The sequence below is a fragment of the Periplaneta americana genome, chromosome 5 (genome assembly GCF_040183065.1).
Source record: "Periplaneta americana isolate PAMFEO1 chromosome 5, P.americana_PAMFEO1_priV1, whole genome shotgun sequence".
Taxonomy (NCBI): Eukaryota; Metazoa; Arthropoda; class Insecta; order Blattodea; family Blattidae; genus Periplaneta; species Periplaneta americana.
The window spans coordinates 191879965-191903634 of NC_091121.1; the positions used below are offsets into that span (position 1 = coordinate 191879965).

The 23670-nt window shown below is 43.7% G+C and overlaps 1 long non-coding RNA gene across 2 annotated transcripts in view; it reads left to right on the top strand.

Annotated features, from left to right (window-relative positions):
- Positions 1–23162, top strand: part of LOC138700562 (uncharacterized) — a 42821-nt gene extending 19659 nt beyond the window's left edge. Inside the window, exons 3-4 of one of the 2 annotated variants that reach the window (XR_011332394.1) lie at positions 413–691; positions 23033–23157. This is a non-coding gene — a long non-coding RNA (uncharacterized lncRNA). Of the gene's footprint in view, positions 1–412; positions 692–23032 lie in introns of both variants that reach the window. The other variant, XR_011332393.1, reaches the window with a different exon arrangement.
- Positions 23163–23670: the final 508 nt, after the last annotated feature.

Here is a 23670-nt window from a genome sequence, read left to right on the forward strand (position 1 = left end):
TGATGGTCCAGATCCGAACTGTATGGCGGATGAATGAGTCGGAAGTTCTCATACATTCTCTTCGATTCTCCTCACGCAGAAACTTTGCGATTTGAGGCTCTGTGTTGCCGAATCGGAGAAATATTTTCGTAGGCGATTTTGCATGCAGTACGAAATGAAACTATTTTAAATAGTTACTGAAATTGAATATTTTCATATGTGATAGCATAACGAATAGACTCAGTGTACATAACTGGTATAGGAGAATCTAGACGAAAAGATGGGGACTCCTGTCGTCCGGACTTTTTTTTTTTCATAAAAATCAAGTTCCCGTATATTTTAATCTTCCATCGTAATATTATCATCAAGCCCTTCGTAGATTGAGAGAATGGAAGAAAATGTAAATGAAAATTCATTCGTTTTTCTTTCACAGAATATAAACTGCCGTTTTGTACGGCCCTTTAATGCAGGAAACAGACAAACGGTAAAACGAAACACAAATAAAACGGAATGGAATGCCTGAGCTGGACGGACAGCCCTGGTTATGAATATACAGCACGGAAGAGGACATGTAAACAAAATGGAAATCGATAACCAGTAGAAGAGCACAGAGACTGTCTCCTAACTTTTATTTGTTTGCGGTGCCTTCCTCAATAGACTCTGACGTCTTTTTCAAACTCTGAATCACGAAGATGGTGACGTCACCGTACAGGTCAGTGCAGACATACACGAATTTCTTATACATTGTCTTATTTCTTAAATGTTACATCGAAAGCCTTCGTAATCTCTATAAACATTCTAACGAAATTTACTCGAACTACAGATTTTGGGCTTTTTTTTTTTTACTTTCTATTAAACAACAAAATGAAACTCAAATGACACGTGATCAGTACGATATTGTGTTCGAGACAACACAGAACTTCACAATTATAAAGAACAAATGTTCAAATCATATCGGTAAGCAGTATTCAAACTCAGGATTGTGGTTTTCACGTAGTGTCAAAGATACACATAGGCGATAGAATTGAACAACGATCGAGAAAGCAAGACTAACAGCGCCCGCAAACCCGAAAACCCGCACGACAATGTTGTATATGTCGCTTCGTTGACGTTAAGACTGCTTGTGTTTCAAGTCTTCGGGAGTGATCAACTCTCGAACGCCAAGCAGCCTTGAATCGCCACAGTTCTTTATACCAGACTGAACTTTTATCTGTTTTGGCAACTGTTATATAAACAATCAAAAAGCCTATTTGAAACAACATCTCTACCTTTCAGTGTATAATAATCCGTTCCCTAGTCTTTATTTAATTACTAGGTCCTTATTAAAAGGCTGGGAATTTTCTTTTCGTATGTTTGAGATCAAGTGTGTAATCTCAAGTAAAAAAATATTAACGCTTTTTTAACGTTAGGTTTTATGTTTCTTAGAAATGCAAATTTATTTGAAAATTGGATGATGTCAATCAAGAAAAGATCAACATTTATCTGCCAACAGTTGATTACTTGAAAGCAAAATACCAGCTTGAAGACATTGAGGTGATTGGTCTTCTTATTGGAGCTCCTGGTGTGATTCCCAAGTTCTTTGAACGCTTCAGGAAGACTTTTGAACTACCACAGACACTTACTGCTGACATCATAACTTCAGTTTTGAAACGCTCTTGCCAAATTCTGAGTCATCATATTCACTCTGTTTAATTTTTTTTATTCACTTTCTATTCATATGTGTTTATTTTAATTTTCTTTCTACAAAATTTATGTAAACATTTAATATTGCAAAATTCATGTAGGAGAGTATACTGAGTCTCATTTAAACATTATAATGTTATTTATTTCAATGATGTATGTTATTCAAAGTTACGAAATCTTTCCACGCCGACCAAATGCTATTTCGAGAATGATGAGCGAGACTCGAAGCGCACGAGAATGACGAGACGAGACTCGAAAGACAAATGCAACGAACACAGCGAGCGAGAGCTGCAGTTAGTTTTGTCCATCTCTAATAGGCGAGATTCGAACTCGCGATCTTGGCTTTTATACAATGTCAGAGCTGTATCGAAACAATACACTACAGTCGATGTTCTGTTTTTTTTACATAACTTAACAACAAAAGTAATTTGTTGTACAGATTTTATAATATTATGGAATCAAAAAACTACCAAAGTATTGTAGGAGTTAACGAGCTGGACTCATGCTTCAGGGCTGTGTGCATATTTCACTATCACAAATTCCATTAACATCAAATAACGTCGTAGTTGATTAGCATTGTTAAATAACCGGTTAAAAATTATACAGTCAAAATTTGAGTTAAGGCAGAAATATGTGAAAAATAAATTCTGCTAGTAACAATTTTGAAGTTACTTGCATTTAAATTTAGTCAAGAGAAGGCGGCAGACCCTAGTGAAGTCAAGCAACGAGTGACTGAGTGTTATGTCAGTTATTTGTATTATGATATTTGCAGTGGCGGCTCCTGCATATTTCTTAAGGGGAGGAAAGAAGTTAACAGCACGAAATGACACCTTCTTGAATGAAACAAGCTACAAATTAGCCTACATGCATACATGTAAGACCAGGTAGTGTTGGGGTTGGCCTTCCCTTCTGTATAGCAATAATCTGTTCTTGTAAACTGAGTTTCCTAAATTGTCCAAAATATATTATGTCTTCACTTCCATTCATTGTTGAATAATTGCGCAAATTAACAATTACAAGGAAATTCACCACCTCGTAGCATTTTTCGAGCACACTACAGCATCACACGTGTTGGAGGAGACCAGCTACTAACTCGTAACCGGAACCGTTTTACGGAAATGGAAATGGGAATGGTAAATAATCTGAGGAAAGCGAGAACACTGCACCCACCCACGTGGTCTGTGTTGCCACATGTACATTTTACAAGTTCAGTATCACATGCTTTTGAAGAATGTCAGTTCTTGTAAAGTCATACTATCATTATTATTCAAAGCTGCTGGTGGCCGATTAATTTTTTATGTTAAAAATGATGTAGTTTGGAGTACCTACTTTCAGTTTCAAATATATTTGTACAAAACTGACAACTTGGCTGTTGCCCTGTCTAGTAAACAATGAATAGAAGTGAATTTCAGGGGCCAACTACGTAGAACTACTTCCTCTTTGTTTTACATAAACCTGACTTTAACTTTCAAATATCCACGAAAGTTTCAAACCATGAATAGTAGCCTATATAAAGTGCAATGAATAGTATTTTTGGTTTATAATTTAAAAAAAAAAAGTTTACATGGTGTCTTTCAAAGCGTTGCGTTAAAACTGTTTTTGTTGTGTCTCCTCCTAGATGTGTTATAGTCCTGTTGAATTTAACATCGTTAGGTGGCAGCGGTAGCGAGCTTGCTGCACGACCAGTCGGTTTCTATTTCCCGCCCATGCGCTGATTCAGAGGAGGATCTCCTCCCTCTCCGTTCATTTACATGCTTTAAAACTCTGCTTCTTTCTCTAGCCGCTAGTGCGCTGTTGTCTATGTGTGTTAACTGCAGTAGAGGAGGAATGGAGTGCCTTTCCTTCACACAATCTTGCATCTTTCTCACATTTTTCTACAGCACATGAGCGCGCGTCGTTTAAAACTCGATCAACCGAGTTTTTCTTATAGCTGTGAACTTAAAAATTATCGAATCTTCCTCGAATTTCAAGGCACATATTTTATTTGGTATTTACTTTCAAAAGAAGAAAATGTGAGGAGGACGTTCCTCCCTTCCCTCCCCCGAGAAACCGCCACTGGATATTTGGTTAGATTCTGTGAAAATCAATTCCAATTGTGCCTTCTAACTTCATCGTCTTAATTTAACAAAAAATATTGCAGAAAGAAAAACATCAATACTAAAAAATATTCATATGGTATGAAGTGAAATTGTTTAAGTTTTGAATAAAAAGTGCATGAGATTTACTGATGTCATGGCGTTGTTAGCAGAAGAGGAGACGATACTAAGGGATATGCTACTGGAGCTAAATGACAGCTGTGAGCAGTATGGGATGAAGATAAATACAAACAAGACGAAGACCATGGTTATCGGAAGAAAAATAAAGAAGATAAACTTTCGAATTCTAAATGAGGCAGTAGAACACGTGGACAACTTCAAATACTTGGGGTGTACTGTTTTCTTCGGCAGAACACTATGAATAAATGAATTAATTAATACAGAATCATATCTTTCATAGATACTTAATATACATGTTATAATTAAAGGATTCTGGCGACATAATGGTGAGCAAGATGCTGATATTTTTAACGGATTCAGAAGATTGCAAAAAAATAAAATGTCCATTTTATCATCTTTCGCCTACACCTCTAAAAAAAACTATACGTTATAGACAGACAGACAGACAGATAGATATGCTTTATTGAGTTTGACTTGTGTCTACAGACAATCAAACTAAGTCAAAAGACAATAAGTCAAAGTAACAGATTCTTGAGCATACCATGAAAAGCACTGATTTTATAAAATGTATGAGTAGTAAAATATTTTAATACAATATTTATATTTTTATTGGGTTATTTTACGACGCTGTATCAACATCTGAGGTTATTTAGCGTCTGAATGATGTAAAGGTGATAATGCCAGTGAAATGAGTCCGGGGTCCAACACCGAAAGTTACCCAGCATTTGCTCGTATTGAGTTGAGGGAAAACCCCCGAAAAAAACCTCAACAAGGTAACTTGCCCCGACCGGGATTCGAACCCGGGCCACCTGGTTTCGCGGCCAGACGCGCTGACCGTTACTCCACAGGTGTGGACTATACAATCTTAAAATGTCTCATACCCATAATTGTAACATCATTAGACAGCATGTTATAGAACTTTATATTTTGTTTAAAAAATGTTGTCTTCTACAGGGTTGTTTCCGATCTCTAATAACAAATTTGAATGACATCATGGCGTTCAGGAGTCACACGACAGCTGAACTGTGGCGCGAGGTGACAGACCAGTAGTGAGTGGTCTCATAGTCAGAGTGCACGGCGAATCAAAGCAGAAATTCCCAAGAAAATCGAGCCTTTTTGGGAGGGGTACATTACGACCATTACAGATGCCAAGTACAGTTAAGTGAAAATAAAATAAGCCTGCAATAAACGAGGTTTCGTTATTTCCAAGAAAGGCATCCTCTGTGTACTTAGTAAGATTGGTAAAGCTCGAGTGGAGATTGGAGATTTATCCTTCGAAGAGGTGGAAAAATTCAAATATCTTGGAGCAACAGTAACAAATATAAATGACACTCGGGAGGAAATTAAACGCAGAATAAATATGGGAAATGCGTGTTATTATTCGGTTGAGAAGCTCTTATCATCCAGTCTGCTGTCCAAAAATCTGAAAGTTAGAATTTATAAAACAGTTATCTTACCGGTTCTTCTGTATGGTTGTGAAACTTGGACTCTCACTCTGAGAGAGGAACATAGGTTAAGGGTGTTTGAGAATAAGGTTCTTAGGAAAATATTTGGGGCTAAGCGGGATGAAGTTACAGGAGAATGGAGAAAGTTACACAACACAGAACTTCACGCATTGTATTCTTCACCTGACATAATTAGGAACTTAAAATCCAGACGTTTGAGATGGGCAGGGCATGTAGCACGTATGGGCGAATCCAGAAATGCATATAGAGTGTTAGTTGGGAGACCGGAGGGAAAAAGACCTTTAGGGAGGCCGAGACGTAGATGGGAGGATAATATTAAAATGGATTTGAGGGAGGTGGGGTATGATGATAGAGACTGGATTAATCTTGCACAGGATAGGGACCGATGGCGGGCTTATGTAAGGGCGGCAATGAACCTTCGGGTTCCTTAAAAGCCATTTGTAAGTAAGTAAGTAAAGCTCGAATGGAATTAATTTGTATCATCTCGTGGGGTGTGGCGACTTGCGACGAGGGGTAGATTTGCTTGCTTTTTCAACTCTGGAATTAATTCCATCCGAGCTTTGCCCGTCTTATTAGGTACACACAAGATGCCTTTCTTGGAAATAACCAAACCACGTTTTTTGCAGGCTCCTACTCTACTTAGTATCGGAAAGCGTTGTTATGTGCCCCTCCAAAAAAAGCTCGATTTTCTTTGGAATTGCTACTGTGATACACCGTGCACTCTGATTAAGAAATCACTCACTACTGGACTGTCACCTCTCACCACAGTTCAGCTGTCGTATGATTCCTGAAGCACATGACGTCGTTCAAACTACCCTATATGTATATCATTATATTCTCATGACAGAGTTATAATTTGAAACAGTCTCTATTTTTATTTTAAAGGGAAATTTCATGAATATAATAAAATACAAAAACTAAGATATGATGAATTCAGTTTTTGTTTATAAACATACCTCTAGAGAAACTTGCCAAGATTTTTTATTATAATTTAGAAGGAAATATAAATTTTGACAAATATGAGACTTGCCTGTATGTTGCACTGAAAATTACAATTGTATACGTTGAAAAGAAAAATGCATTTATTTTTTTTTCTGTCATTCTCTTAATGTACGAGGTCCATGCTAACATCATGGACATATTAATATCAAAGGAAGATACACGAAAACTTACATGTTGTGAAACAATCGCTTTACTTTTCGCCACATACTCAAGAAACAATTATTTCGAATAAAGCATTTTTCTACCTTTCCAGAAGACCACAATAAATAATACAGAGCCTACTGAACATTATTCTTCTTCTCTCTGAATTTCACACCTCTTGAAATCAAAAATTGATAGTTCGAAGGTAACACGTCAATACAAAGACGGTCTCACCCTTAATCGGAATACGTACATAAAAAGAAACGTTAATGCACATGATTAGACTACGTATAATCCCAGATCACATATACATTGCTCATCCCTATGTTAAAATCGGTGCACTTTGAAGAGAACAACCGCCAGGATCGCCACCCGTCCGCCGTAAACGAACACGAGATGGCAGTACAGTCGCTAAAGCAATTAAAATGGGAGTTATGACGTGACTCCTTATGTAACAACTAGATGGCAGCATAGTAAACCTGACAAAAGTTTTTACCGTCAAAACCTATAACGCCGAGCAATCTGGATATATACGATCTAGGGTATAAGTAATCAGATGGGAAAAGCTGCAAAATGCAATGGAACGTTAAGGAAACAATTTTCGCATGGTTTGTAAAATCTTTCTAACTGAAGTATGGCTAGAATGCAGGCGTTACAGATAACATAACACAACATGACACACACGACACACGACACGAGACACAAGACACGAGACACACAAGACACATAGGACACACAGGACACACACGACACACAAGACACATAGGACACACACGACACACACGACACACAAGACACACAAGACACACACGACACACAAGACACATAGGACACACACGACACACACGACACACAAGACACATAGGACACACAGGACACACACGACACACAAGACACATAGGACACACACGACACACACGACACACACGACACACACGACACACACGACACACACGACACACAAGACACACAAGACACACAAGGCACACACGACACACAAGACACACACGACACACAAGACACATAGGACACACAGGACACACACGACACACACGACACACAAGACACATAGGACACATAGGACACACAGGACACACACGACACACACGACACACAAGACACATAGGACACATAGGACACACAGGACACACACGACACACACGACACACACGACACACACGACACACAAGACACATAGGACACATAGGACACACAGGACACACACGACACACACGACACACAAGACACACAAGACACATAGGACACACACGACACACAAGACACATAGGACACACAGGACACACACGACACACACGACACACACGACACACAAGACACACAAGACACACAGGACACACAGGACACACACGACACACACGACACACACGAGACACACGACACACACGACACAAAAGACTCATAGGACACACAGGACACACACGACACACAAGACACACACGACACACAAGACACATAGGACACACAGGACACACACGACACACACGACACACAAGACACATAGGACACACAGGACACACACAACACACAAGACACACACGACACACAAGACAAACACGACACACAAGACACACGCGACACACAAAACACACGTGACATACACGCGACATACACGCGGCACACGACACACAAGAAACACAAGACACACACGAACAACACTGACGCGTTTGAGTTAATATTTCGTGAAAGTTTTATACTATAGGTTATTATTTCCTGAAAATATAAAGATTTGGTTTAATATTTCGTGAAATTTTCATACTTTAGTTTAATATTTCTTGGAAATATGAAGGCTTCGTTAATATTTCGTGAAATTTTCATAATATAGATTAATTAATGTTGAAAATATGAACTTTTGGTACACATTTCGTGAAATTTTCAAACTATAGGTTAACATTTCTTGAAAATGTGAAGATTTGGGTTAATATATCGTGATATTTTCATATTACAGTTTAATATTTCTTGAAAGTATGAAGGCTTGGGTTAATATTTCGTGGAATTTTCATACCATAGGTTAATATTTGTTAAAAATATGAAGGTTTGGGTTAATATTTCGTGGACGTTTCATGCGATAGGTTAATATGTCTTGAAAATATGAGGTTATGGTTTAATGTGTCGTGAAATTTTCATACTTTAGGTTTATATTTCTTGAAATTATGAAGTTTTGGATAATACTTAGTGAAATTTTCATACTTTAGGTTAATGTTTCTTCAAATGTGAGGGTCTAGGAAAATAATTCGCGAAATGTTCATACCTTAGGTTAATATTCATTGAAAATATGAAGTTTTAGGTTAATATTTCGTGAAATTTTCGTAATATAGGTTAGTATTTCCTGAAAATATCAAGGTTTGGGTTAATACTCGTATTTCGTGAAATTTTCATATTATAGATCAATATTTCTTGAAAATATGGAGGGTTGTATTAATATTTCTTGATATTTTTATAATATAGGTTAATATTTCTTGAAAATATGACGTTTTGGGTTCATATTACTTGAAATTTTCATACTTTAGGTCAATATTTCTTGAAAATATGAAGGTTTGGGTTAATATTTTTTGTTAAATGTTCTTAACATTCTATAATATTTCTTGAAAATATGTATGTTTGGGGTAATATTTCGTGAAATTTCTAAATATAGCTTAATATGTCTGTCTGGACAACAGAGAAGCCTTAGCTGGACCACTATCGAGCGTTAGCTGGACCACTGACGAGCGTTAGCTGGACCACTGTCGAGCGTTAGCTGGACCACTGACGAGCGTTAGCTGGACAACTGACGAGCGTTAGCTGGACCACAGAGGAGCGTTAGCTGGACCAATGATTAGCATTAGCTGAACCACTGACAAGCGTTAGCTGGACCACTGACAAGCGTTAGCTGGACTACTGCCTAGCGTTAGATCGACCACTGACGAGCGTTAGCTGGACCACAGAGGAGCCTTAGCTGGACCACTGACTAGCGTTAGCTGAACCACTGACAAGCGTTAGCTAGACCACTGACGAGCGTTAGCTGTGCCTCTGAGGAGCGTTAGTTGGACCACTGACGAGAGTTAGCTAGACCACTGATGAGCGTTAAGCAGGACAACTGACAACCGTTAGCTGAACCACTGACGAGCGTTAGCTGGACCTCTGACAAGCGTTAGCTGGACCAATGTCGAGCGTTACCTGGACCACTGACGAGCGTTAGCTGGACAACTAACGAGCGTTAGCTGGACCACTGACAAGCGTTAGCTGGACCACTGACAAGCGTTAGCTGGACACTGACTAGCGTTAGCTGAACCACTGACAAGCGTTAGCTGGACCACTGACAAGTGTTAGCTGGACCACTGACAAGCGTTAGCTGGACCACTGACAAGCGTTAGCTGGACCACTGACAAGCGTTAGCTGGACCACTGACAAGCGTTAGCTGTACCACTGACAAGCGTTAGCTGGACCACTGAAAAGCGTTAGCTGGACCACTGACAAGCATTAGCTTCACAACTGACGGGCGTTAGCTGTACCACTGACAAGCGTTAGCTGGACCACTGACGAGCGTTAGCTGGACCACTGACGAGCGTTAGCTGGACCACTGTCGAGCGTTAGCTGGACCACTCACGAGCGTTAGCCGGACCACTGACAAGCGTTAGATGGACCACTGACAAGCGTTAGCTGGACCACAGAGGAGCGTTAGCTGCACCACTGACAAGCGTTAGCTGGACCACTGACTAGCGTTAGCTGAACCACTGACAAGCGTTAGCTGGACCACTGACATGCGTTAGCTCGACCACTGACGAGCGTTAGCTGGACAACAGAGAAGCCTTAGCTGGACCACTATCAAGCGTTAGCTGGACCACTGACGAGCGTTAGCTGGACCACTGTCGAGCGTTAGCTGGACCACTGACGAGCGTTAGCTGGACAACTGACGAGCGTTAGCTGGACCACAGAGGAGCGTTAGCTGGACCAATGATTAGCATTAGCTGAACCACTGACAAGCGTTAGCTGGACTACTGACAAGCGTTAGCTGGACTACTGACTAGCGTTAGCTGAACCACTGACAAGCGTTAGCTGGACCACTGACATGCGTTAGATCGACCACTGACGAGCGTTAGCTGGACCACAGAGGAGCCTTAGCTGGACCACTGACTAGCGTTAGCTGAACCACTGACAAGCGTTAGCTGGACCACTGACTAGCGTTTGCTGAACCACTGACGAGCGTTAGCTAGACCACTGACGAGCGTTAGCCTGACTACTGACAAGCGTTAGCTGGACCACTGACTAGCGTTTGCTGAACCACTGACGAGCGTTAGCTAGACCACTGACGAGCGTTAGCCGGACCACTGACAAGCGTTGGCTGGACCACTGACAAGCGTTAGCTGGACCACTGAAAAGCGTTAGCTGGAACACTGACAAGCATTAGCTTCACAACTGACGAGCGTTAGCTGGGCCACTGACAAGCGTTATCTGGACCACTGACAAGCGTTAGCTGGACCACTGACTAGCATTTGCTGGACCACTGACAAGCGTTAGCTGTCCACTGTCGAGCGTTAGCTGGACCACAGAGGAGCGTTAGCTGGACCACTGACGAGCGTTGGCCTGACTACTGACAAGCGTTAGCTGGACCACTGACTAGCGTTTGCTGAACCACTGACGAGCGTTAGCTAGACCACTGACGAGCGTTAGCCGGACCACTGACAAGCGTTGGCTGGACCACTGACAAGCGTTAGCTGGACCACTGAAAAGCGTTAGCTGGAACACTGACAAGCATTAGCTTCACAACTGACGAGCGTTAGCTGGGCCACTGACAAGCGTTATCTGGACCACTGACAAGCGTTAGCTGGACCACTGACTAGCATTTGCTGGACCACTGACAAGCGTTAGCTGTCCACTGTCGAGCGTTAGCTGGACCACAGAGGAGCGTTAGCTGGACCACTGACTAGCGTTAGCTGAACCACTGACAACCGTTAGCTGGACCACAGAGGAGCGTTGGCTGCACCACTGACAAGCGTTAGCTGGACCACTGACTAGCGTTTGCTGAACCACTGACAAGCGTTAGCTGGACCACTGACTAGCGTTAGCTGGGCCACTGTCGAGCGTTAGCTGGACCACTGTCGAGCGTTAGCTGGACCACTGACGAGCGTTAGCTAGACCACTGTCGAGCGTTAGCTGGACCACAGAGAAGCCTTAGCTAGACCACTATCGAGCGTTAGCTGGACCACTGACGAGCGTTAGCTGGACCACTGTCGAGCGTTAGCTGGACCACTGTCGAGCGTTAGCTGGACCACTGACGAGCGTTAGCTGGACAACTGACGAGTGTTAGCTGGACCACAGAGAAGCGTTAGCTGGACCACTGACTAACGTTAGCTGAAACACTGACAAGCGTTAGCTGGACCACTGACAAGCGTTAGCTGGATCACAGAGGAGCGTTAGCTGGACCACTGACAAGCGTTAGCTGGACCACTGACTAGCGTTAACTGAACCACTGACAAGCGTTAGCTGGACCACTCACAAGCGTTAGCTTGACCACTGTCAAGCGTTAGCTGGACCATAGAGGAGCCTTAGCTCCACCACTATTTAGCGTTAGCTGGACCACTGACTAGCCTTAGCTGGACCACTGACAAGCGTTAGCTAGACCACTGTCGAGCGTTAGCTGGACCACAGAGGAGCCTTAGCTGCACCACTATCGAGCGTTAGCTGGACGACTGACTAGCCTTAGCTGGACCACTGACAAGCGTTAGCTGGACCACTGACTAGCGTTTACTGAGCCACTGAGAAGCGTTAGCTGGACCACTGACATGCGTTAGCTCGACCACTGACGAGCGTTCGCTGGACCATAGAGGAGCCATAGCTGGACCACTATCGAACGTTAGCTGGACCACTGACGAGCGTTAGCTGGACCACTGTCGAGCGTTAGCTGGACCACAGAAGAGCGTTAGCTGGACAACTGACGAGCGTTAACTGGACCACAGAGGAGCGTTAGCTGGACCACTGACATGCGTTTGCTCGACCACTGACGAGCGTTAGCTGGACCACAGAGGAGCGTTAGCTGGACCACTGACAAGCGTTAGCTGGACCACTGACTAGCGTTAGCTGAACCACTGACAGGCGTTAGCTGGACCACTGATTAGCGTTTGCTGAACCACTGACGAGCGTTAGCTGGACCACTGACGAGCGTTAGCTGGACCACTGACGAACGTTAGCCGGACCACTGACAAGCGTTAGCTAAACCACTGACAAGCGTTAGCTGGACCAGTGTCGAACGTTAGCTGGACCACTGACGAACGTTAGCTGGACCACTAACGAGCCTTAGCCGGACCACTGACAAGCGTTAACTGACCACTGTCGAGCGATAGTTGGACCACTGACAACCGTTAGCTAGACCACTGTCGAGCGTTAGCTGGACCACTGACAAGCGTTAGCTAGACCACTGACTAGCGTTTGCTGAACCACTGACAAGCGTTAGCTGGACCACTGACAAGCGTTAGCTAGACCACTGACTAGCGATTGCTGAACCACTAACAAGCGTTAGCTGGACCACTGTCGAGCGTTAGCTGGACCACTGACAAGCGTTAGCTGGACCACTGACAAGCGTTAGCTGGACCACTGACTAGCGTCAGCTGGACCACTGACTAGCGTTAGCTGAAGCACTGACGAGCGTTAGCTGGACCACTGACAAGCGTTAGCTGGACCACTGACTAGCCTTAGCTGGACCACTGACAAGCGTTAGCTGACCACTGTCGAGCGTTAGCTGGACCGCTGACGAGCGTTAGCTGGACCACTGACAAGCGTTAGCTGGACCACTGTCGAGCGTTAGCTGGACCACTGACAAGCGTTAGCTGGACCACTGACAAGCGTTAGCTGGACCACTGACTAGCGTTTGCTGAACCACTGACAAGCGTTAGCTGGACCACTGACATGCGTTAGCTCGACCACTGACGAGCGTTTGCTGGACCACAGAGGAGCCTTAGCTGGACCACTATCGAGCGTTAGCTGGACCACTGACGAGCGTTACCTGGACCACTGTCGAGCGTTAGCTGGACCACTGAAGAGCGTTAGCTAGACAACTGACGAGCGTTAACAGGACCACACAGGAGCGTTAGCTGGACCACTGACTAGCGTTAGCTGAACCACTGACAAGCGTTAGCTTGACCACAGAGGAGCGTTAGCTGGACCACTGACAAGCGTTAGCTGGACCACTGACAAGCGTTAGCTGGACCACTGACTAGCGTTAGCTGAACCACTGACAAGCATTAGCTGGACCACTGATTAGCGTTTGCTGAACCACTGACGAGCGTTGGCTAGACTACTGTCGAGCGTTAGCTGGACCACTATCGAGCGTTAGTTGGACCACTGACGAGCGTTAACTGGACCACTGACGAGCGTTAGCTGGACCACTGACGAGCGTTAGCCGGACCACTGACAAGCGTTAGCTAAACCACTGACAAGCGTTAGCTGGACCAGTGTCGAACGTTAGCTGGACCACTGACGAACGTTAGCTGGACCACTGACGAGCCTTAGCCGGACCACTGACAAGCGTTAACTGACCACTGCCGAGCGATAGCTGGACCACTGACAACCGTTAGCTAGACCACTGTCGAGCGTTAGCTGGACCACTGACAAGCGTTAGCTAGACCACTGACTAGCGTTTGCTGAACCACTGACAAGCGTTAGCTGGACCACTGACAAGCGTTAGCTAGACCACTGACTAGCGTTTGCTGAACCACTGACAAGCGTCAGCTGGACCACTAACTAGCGTTTGCTGAACCACTGACAAGCGTTAGCTGGACCACTGTCGAGCGTTAGCTGGACCACTGACAAGCGTTAGCTGACCACTGTCGAGCGTTAGCTGGACCGCTGACGAGCGTTAGCTGGACCACTGACAAGCGTTAGCTGGACCACTGTCGAGCGTTAGCTGGACCACAGAGGAGCGTTAGTTGGACCACTGACAAGCATTAGCTCGACCACTGACGAGCGTTAGCTAGACCATTGACAAGCGTTAACTGGACCACTGGCTAGCGTTAGCTGGACCACTGACAAGCGTTAGCTGGACCACTGACAAGCGTTAGCTGGACTACTGAAAAGCGTTAGCTGGACCACTGACAAGCATTAGCTTCACAACTGACGAGCGTTAGCTGGATCACTGACGAGCGTTAGCTGGACCACTGACAAGCGTTAGCTGGACCACTGACTAGCGTTAGCTGAACCACTGACAATCGTTAGCTGGACCATTGACAAGCATTAGCTTCACCACTGACAAGCGTTAGCTGGACCACTGACTAGCCTTAACTGGACCACTGAGAAGCGTTAGCTGACCACTGTCGAGTGTCAGCTGGACCACTGACAAGCGTTATCTGGACCACTGATGAGCGTTAGCTGGACCACTGACAAGCGTTAGCTGGACCACTGTCGAGCGTTAGCTGGACCACTGACGAGCGTTAGCTGGACCACTGACAAGCGTTAGCTGGACCACTGACGAACGTTAGCTGCACCACAGAGGTGCGTTAGTTGGACCACTGACAAGCATTAGCTCGACCACTGACGAGCGTTAGCTGGACCACTGAGAAGCGTTTGCTGGACCACTGACTAGCGTTAGCTGAACCACTGACAAGCGTTAGCTGGACCACTGTAAAGCGTTAGCTGGACCACTTACAAGCATTAGCTTCACAACTGACGAGCGTTAGCTGGACCACTGACAAGCGTTAGCTAGACCACTGACTAGCGTTAGCTGGACTACTGAAAAGCGTTAGCTGGACCACTGACAAGCATTAGCTGGACTACTGAAAAGCGTTAGCTGGACCACTATCGAGCGTTAGTTGGACCACTGACGAACGTTAGCTGGACCACTGACGAGCCTTAGCCGGACCACTGACAAGCGTTAACTGACCACTGTCGAGCGATAGCTGGACCACTGACAACCGTTAGCTAGACCACTGTCGAGCGTTAGCTGGACCACTGACAAGCGTTAGCTAGACCACTGACTAGCGTTTGCTGAACCACTGACAAGCGTCAGCTGGACCACTGACTAGCGTTTGCTGAACCACTGACAAGCGTTAGCTGGAACACTGTCGAGCGTTAGCTGGACCACTGACAAGCGTTAGCTGGACCACTGACAAGCGTTAGCTGGACCACTGACTAGCGTCAGCTGGACCACTGACTAGCGTTAGCTGAAGCACTGTCGAGCGTTAGCTGGACCGCTGACGAGCGTTAGCTGGACCACTGACAAGCGTTAGCTGGACCACTGTCGAGCGTTAGCTGGACCACAGAGGAGCGTTAGTTGGACCACTGACAAGCATTAGCTCGACCACTGACGAGCGTTAGCTAGACCATTGACAAGCGTTAACTGGACCACTGGCTAGCGTTAGCTGGACCACTGACAAGCGTTAGCTGGACCACTGACAAGCGTTAGCTGGACCACTGACGAGCGTTAGCTGGACCACTGACAAGCGTTAGCTGGACTACTGAAAAGCGTTAGCTGGACCACTGACAAGCATTAGCTTCACAACTGACGAGCGTTAGCTGGACCACTGACGAGCGTTAGCTGGACCACTGACAAGCGTTAGCTAGACCACTGACTAGCGTTTGCTGAACCACTGACAAGCGTCAGCTGGACCACTAACTAGCGTTTGCTGAACCACTGACAAGCGTTAGCTGGACCACTGTCGAGCGTTAGCTGGACCACTGACAAGCGTTAGCTGACCACTGTCGAGCGTTAGCTGGATCGCTGACGAGCGTTAGCTGGACCACTGACAAGCGTTAGCTGGACCACTGTCGAGCGTTAGCTGGACCACAGAGGAGCGTTAGTTGGACCACTGACAAGCATTAGCTCGACCACTGACGAGCGTTAGCTAGACCATTGACAAGCGTTAACTGGACCACTGGCTAGCGTTAGCTGGACCACTGAAAAGCGTTAGCTGGACCACTGACAAGCGTTAGCTGGACCACTGACAAGCGTTAGCTGGACCACTGACAAGCGTTAGCTGGACTACTGAAAAGCGTTAGCTGGACCACTGACAAGCATTAGCTTCACAACTGACGAGCGTTAGCTGGACCACTGACGAGCGTTAGCTGGACCACTGACAAGCGTTAGCTGGACCACTGACTAGCGTTAGCTGAACCACTGACAATCGTTAGCTGGACCATTGACAAGCATTAGCTTCACCACTGACAAGCGTTAGCTGGACCACTGACTAGCCTTAGCTGGACCACTGAGAAGCGTTAGCTGACCACTGTCGAGTGTCAGCTGGACCACTGACAAGCGTTATCTGGACCACTGATGAGCGTTAGCTGGACCACTGACAAGCGTTAGCTGGACCACTGTCGAGCGTTAGCTGGACCACTGACGAGCGTTAGCTGGACCACTGACAAGCGTTAGCTGGACCACTGACGAACGTTAGCTGCACCACAGAGGTGCGTTAGTTGGACCACTGACAAGCATTAGCTCGACCACTGACGAGCGTTAGCTGGACCACTGAGAAGCGTTAGCTGGACCACTGACTAGCGTTAGCTGAACCACTGACAAGCGTTAGCTGGACCACTGTAAAGCGTTAGCTGGACCACTTACAAGCATTAGCTTCACAACTGACGAGCGTTAGCTGGACCACTGACAAGCGTTAGCTAGACCACTGACTAGCGTTAGCTGGACTACTGAAAAGCGTTAGCTGGACCACTGACAAGCATTAGCTGGACTACTGAAAAGCGTTAGCTGGACCACTATCGAGCGTTAGTTGGACCACTGACGAACGTTAGCTGGACCACTGACGAGCCTTAGCCGGACCACTGACAAGCGTTAACTGACCACTGTCGAGCGATAGCTGGACCACTGACAACCGTTAGCTAGACCACTGTCGAGCGTTAGCTGGACCACTGACAAGCGTTAGCTAGACCACTGACTAGCGTTTGCTGAACCACTGACAAGCGTCAGCTGGACCACTGACTAGCGTTTTCTGAACCACTGACAAGCGTTAGTTGGACCACTGTCGAGCGTTAGCTGGACCACTGACAAGCGTTAGCTGGACCACTGACAAGCGTTAGCTGGACCACTGACTAGCGTCAGCTGGACCACTGACTAGCGTTAGCTGAAGCACTGTCGAGCGTTAGCTGGACCGCTGACGAGCGTTAGCTGGACCACTGACAAGCGTTAGCTGGACCACTGTCGAGCGTTAGCTGGACCACAGAGGAGCGTTAGTTGGACCACTGACAAGCATTAGCTCGACCACTGACGAGCGTTAGCTAGACCATTGACAAGCGTTAACTGGACCACTGGCTAGCGTTAGCTGGACCACTGACAAGCGTTAGCTGGACCACTGACAAGCGTTAGCTGGACCACTGACGAGCGTTTGCTGGACCACTGACAAGCGTTAGCTGGACTACTGAAAAGCGTTAGCTGGACCACTGACAAGCATTAGCTTCACAACTGACGAGCGTTAGCTGGACCACTGACGAGCGTTAGCTGGACCACTGACAAGCGTTAGCTGGACCACTGACTAGCGTTAGCTGAACCACTGACAAGCGTTAGCTGGACCATTGACTAGCATTAGCTTCACCACTGACAAGCGTTAGCTGGACCACTGACTAGCCTTAGCTGGACCACTGACTAGCGTTAGCTGACCACTGTCGAGTGTCAGCTGGACCACTGACAAGCGTTATCTGGACCACTGATGAGCGTTAGCTGGACCACTGACAAGCGTTAGCTGGACCACTGTCGAGCGTTAGCTGGACCACTGACGAGCGTTAGCTGGACCACTGACAAGCGTTAGCTGGACCACTGACGAACGTTAGCTGGACCACAGAGGTGCGTTAGTTGGACCACTGACAAGCATTAGCTCGACCACTGACGAGCGTTAGCTGGACCACTGAGAAGCGTTAGCTGGACTTCTGACTGGCGTTAGCTGAACCACTGACAAGCGTTAGCTGGACCACTGTAAAGCGTTAGCTGGACCACTGACAAGCATTAGCTTCACAAGTGACGAGCGTTAGCTGGACCACTGACGAGCGTTAGCTGGACTACTGACAAGCGTTATCTGGACCACTGACAAGCGTTAGCTGGACCACTGACTAGCCTTAGCTGGACCACTGACAAGCGTTAGCTTACCACTGTCGAGCGTTAGCTGGACCACTGACAAGCGTTAGCTGGACCACTGACGAACGTTAGTTGGACCACTGTCGAGCGTTAGCTTGACCACAGAGGAGCCTTAGCTGGACCACTGTCGAGCGTTAGCTGGACCACTGACGAGCGTTAGCTGGAACACTGAGGAGCGTTAGCTGGACCACTGTCGAACTTCAGCTATTCCACTGACGAGCGTTAGCTGGACCTCTGACGAGCGTTAGCTGGACCTCTGACGAGCGTTACCTGGATCACTGACAAGCGTCAGCTCTACCACTGACAAGTGTTATCTGGACTAGTGAGGAGCGTTACAGAACCACTGATGTGCGTTAGCTGGTTTGGCTTAATATTTCGTGAATTTTTTATACTATAGATTAATTTTTCTTGAAAATATGAAGGTTTGATTTAATATATCGTTACATTTTCATACTATAGTTCAATATTTCTAGAAAGTATGAAGGCTTGGGTTAGAATTTCGTTAAATTTTCATTCCACAGATTAGTATTAGTGGAAAATATGAAGGTTTGGGTTAATATTTCGTGAACTTTTCATACTATAAGTTATTATTTCTTGAAAATATGAAGACTTGGTTTAATATTTCGTGATATGTTCATACTATATATTAATATTTCCTGAAAATATGAAGGTTTTGGATAACATTTCTTGAAATTTTTATATTTTAGATTAATATTTCTTGAAAATATTAAGGTTTGGGTTCATATTTCGTGAAATTTTCATACTATAGGTTAATAATATTTCTTGAAAATATGAAGTTTTGGGTTAATATTTCGTGAAATTTCATTCTATAGGTTAATTATTCTTGAAAATATGAAGTTTTGGTACGCATTTCGTGAAATTTTCATAATATAGGTTAACATTTCTTGAAAATATGAAGGTTTTGGTTAACATATTGTGAAATTTTCATACTATAGTTTAATATTTCTTGAAAGTATGAAGGCTTGATTTCATATTTCGTGAAATTTTCTAGCATGGGTTAATATTTGTTGAAAATATGAAGGTTTGGGTTAATATTTCGTGAAATGTTCATAATTAAGCTTAATATTTATTGGAATTATAAAGTTTTGGTAAATTTTTAGTTAAATTTTCAAACTTTAGGTTAACGTTTCTTCAAATATGACGGTCGGGGGAATAATTCGTAAAATTTTTCTTCTAAATATGAAGTTTTGGGTTAACATTTTGTGAAATTTTCATAATATAGTATAGTATTTCTTGAAACTATGAAGCTTTGTGTCAATATTACGTGAATTTGTAATACTATAGGTTAATATATCTTGAAAATATGCAGGTTTGTATTAATATTTCGTGAAATTTTTATATTATAAATGAATATTTCTTGCAAATATGAAGTTTTGGGTTAATATTTAGTGAAATTATCATAGTGTAGGTTGATATTTCTTTAAAATATGAAGTATTAGTTTAATATTTCGTGAAATTTTCATACTATAGTTTAATATTTCTTGAAAGTATGAAGGCTTGATTTAATATTTCGTGAAATTTTTATACTCTGGATTAATATTTCTTGAAAATATGAAGGTTTGGGTTAATATTTCGTGAAATTTTCATACTTTAGATTAATACTTCTTGAAATTATGAAGGTATGGGTTAATATTTCGTGAAATTCTAATAGTATAGGTAAATATGTCTTGAAAATATGAAGTTTTGGGTTAATATTTCATGCAATTTTCATACTTAAGTTAATATTTCTTGAAAATATGAAGTCTTGTGTTAATATTTCGCGAAATTTTCAAACTGTAGGTTAAATTTCTTGAAAATATGAACGTTTGGTTTCATATTTTGTGCAATTTTCATTTTATGGGTTAATATTTCTTGAAAATATGAAGTTTTGGTTTAACATTTCGTTAAATTGTCATATTTGAGATTAATATTTCTTGAAATTATGATGTCTTGGGTTAATATTTCGTGAAATTTTCATACTCTATGTTAATTTTTCTTGAAAATATGAAGCTTTTTTTTAATATTTCTTGAAATTTTCATGCTTAAGGTTAATATTTCTTAAAATATGAAGGTTTGGGTTAAGATTTCGTGAAATTTTCATATTATAAGTTAATATCTCTTGAAAATATGACAGCACGACGCACACGCGACTCACACGCGACACACAAGGGATGCACACACAACACACACACTACACACGCACGACGCACACGCGACACACACACACGACGCACACGCGACACACACACGACGCACACACGACGCACACGCGACACACACACGACACACACGACACACACACGACGCACACGCGACACAAACACGACACACGCGACACACACGACACACACACGACGCACACGCGACACAAACACAACACACACGCGACGCACACACAACACACACACGACACACTCGACACACACATGATACACACGACGCACACGCGACACACACTCGACACACACGCGACTCACACGCGACACACAAGGGATGCACACACAACACACACACTACACACGCACGACGCACACGCGACACACACACACGACGCACACGCGACACACACACGACGCACACACGACGCACACGCGACACACACACGACACACACGACACACACACGACGCACACGCGACACAAACACGACACACGCGACACACACGACACACACACGACGCACACGCGACACAAACACAACACACACGCGACGCACACACAACACACACACGACACACTCGACACACACATGATACACACGACGCACACGCGACACACACTCGACACACACGCGACTCACACGCGACACACAAGGGATGCACACACAACACACACACACGACACACGCGAACCACACACGACGCACACGCGACACACACACACGATACACACGACGCACACGCGACACAAACACAACACACACACGACGCACACGCGACACACACACGACACACACACGACGCACACGCGACACACACACGACACATACACGACGCACACGCGACGTACACGCGACACACATACGACGCACACGCGACGCACACACGACACGACACACAAGACACACGAAACACACACGATACACGACACACAAGACACACGATTCACGACACACAAGACACAACACATATACGACGCACAGGACTCACACAACACACAAGAAACAGACGACACACACGACACAGAAGACACACACGACACACAAGACACGAAACACACACGACGCACAAGACACGAAACACACACGACACATAAGACACACAAGACACGAAACACACACGACATACAAGACACACGAAACACACACGACACACAAGACATGCGAAACACACACGACACACAAGACACACGAAGCACACAGGACACACAAGACACACGACAAACAAGACATACGAAACACACACGACACACAGGACACACGACATTTTGCCTCTCGACTCACATTTGATACTGCAGATTAGAGTTGGGTCGATTCGTGAACGAATCGTTCATTCGAACGACTAATAATAAAGAATCGTAAGAATCGATTCGTGGTATCAACGAATCGTCGTTCAAAAGAATCGTAACGAATCGTCGTTCAAAAGAATTGTAACGAATTGACATGGTATCGTAACCCACGATTCTATTTACTTGTTTGATGTAACCTGTCAACGGACATTTCCGAACCTTGCCGAATGTTCCCGAGCGAGAGTGAAATCAAAATACTGCGGTTGTTAAGTATGGAAAATAATGAACACAAACCTGAAATTTGCATAGTTAAATAGAGATGTAATGCAAAAAAATGTACTTCGTAATAAGGTTCAGTTGATAAATTATAATTTAGAAATATTATCTTGGGTAATTTTGTAGACTAATAGAGGTCATGCCGAATGGTTCCAGCCAATGAGAAAGAGACAATCCAATGTCTCGCCTCTTATGCCATCTATGCGAGAGATGTAGAACGCTTTTGTTCTACGCGTGGTATGCAAAGGGAAGTGTCCTGTAAGTCGTTCGTTGACGAATCGTTGGAATCGCAGAGTAGGAAGAATCGTGAACTTGTTGACGATTCAAAAGAATAGTTGGAATCGCAGACTGAGAAGAATCGTGAACGAATCGTTAGAATCGATTCGTAATGTATGATTGAATCGTTGGAATCGACTTCTGAAAAAAGAATCGTGTTGCCCAACTCTACTGCAGATATCCATGTAAGGTAACGCATTTTGAGACCGCAGAGATCTCTGACGGACACGGTCAGACACAATATAAAATGGGTACTCAATAGGGATTCAAATACTGAATTTAGGCAGGTACCTAAGAAAGAGATGAATATTATAAACTACGTACCGGTAGCTAACTTCGATATTTTAGATTTGTAGTGCGGACAATAATGTAGTCACAATTATTTTTAGAAACAATCCGTTTAGGCCATATTTCTTATCCGTATGTATGTCCGTATCCTATTACATGTTACGAGTATTGGTCTTAAATTCGCTTTCTGTGCAGCCTCAAGAAGAGGACGCGACTGGAGATCCGTCTGCTGGTGGTGATTGCGATTCTGGTGATATTACTGCTGATCTTCTTATTCGTCATCATCATCTTGGCTTGCGAAGTCGAAAACAACGAACCAGGCAAGTAGGCAATATCATGCTGTATTTTTATTCGCTGTTGAATTTAACGAGTGACCAAAGAGATAACATTTATTCCCTGACAAAAATAATTATATGAATTTATTTGTGTACGTATTGTGTATTATTTATTTATTTACTTATCAACTTATCTTTTTATTTATTTACTTATTTATTTATTTAGTTATTTACTCACTACTTACTTATTTATTCACTTATTTATTTATTTACTAATTTACTTATGTATTTACCTACTTTCTTATTTATTTACCTACTTATTTATTTATTTACTTATTTATTCACTTACTTATTTACTCACTTACTTATTTACTTACTTACTTACTTACTTATTTCTTTAATTATTTATTTATTTACTTATTTATTTATTTATTCATTTATTTATTTACTTATTTATTTACTACTTACTTACTTATTTACTTACTTAATTATTTACTTACTTACTTATTTATTTACTTATTTATTTACTTATTAATTAATTAATTATTTATTTATTTA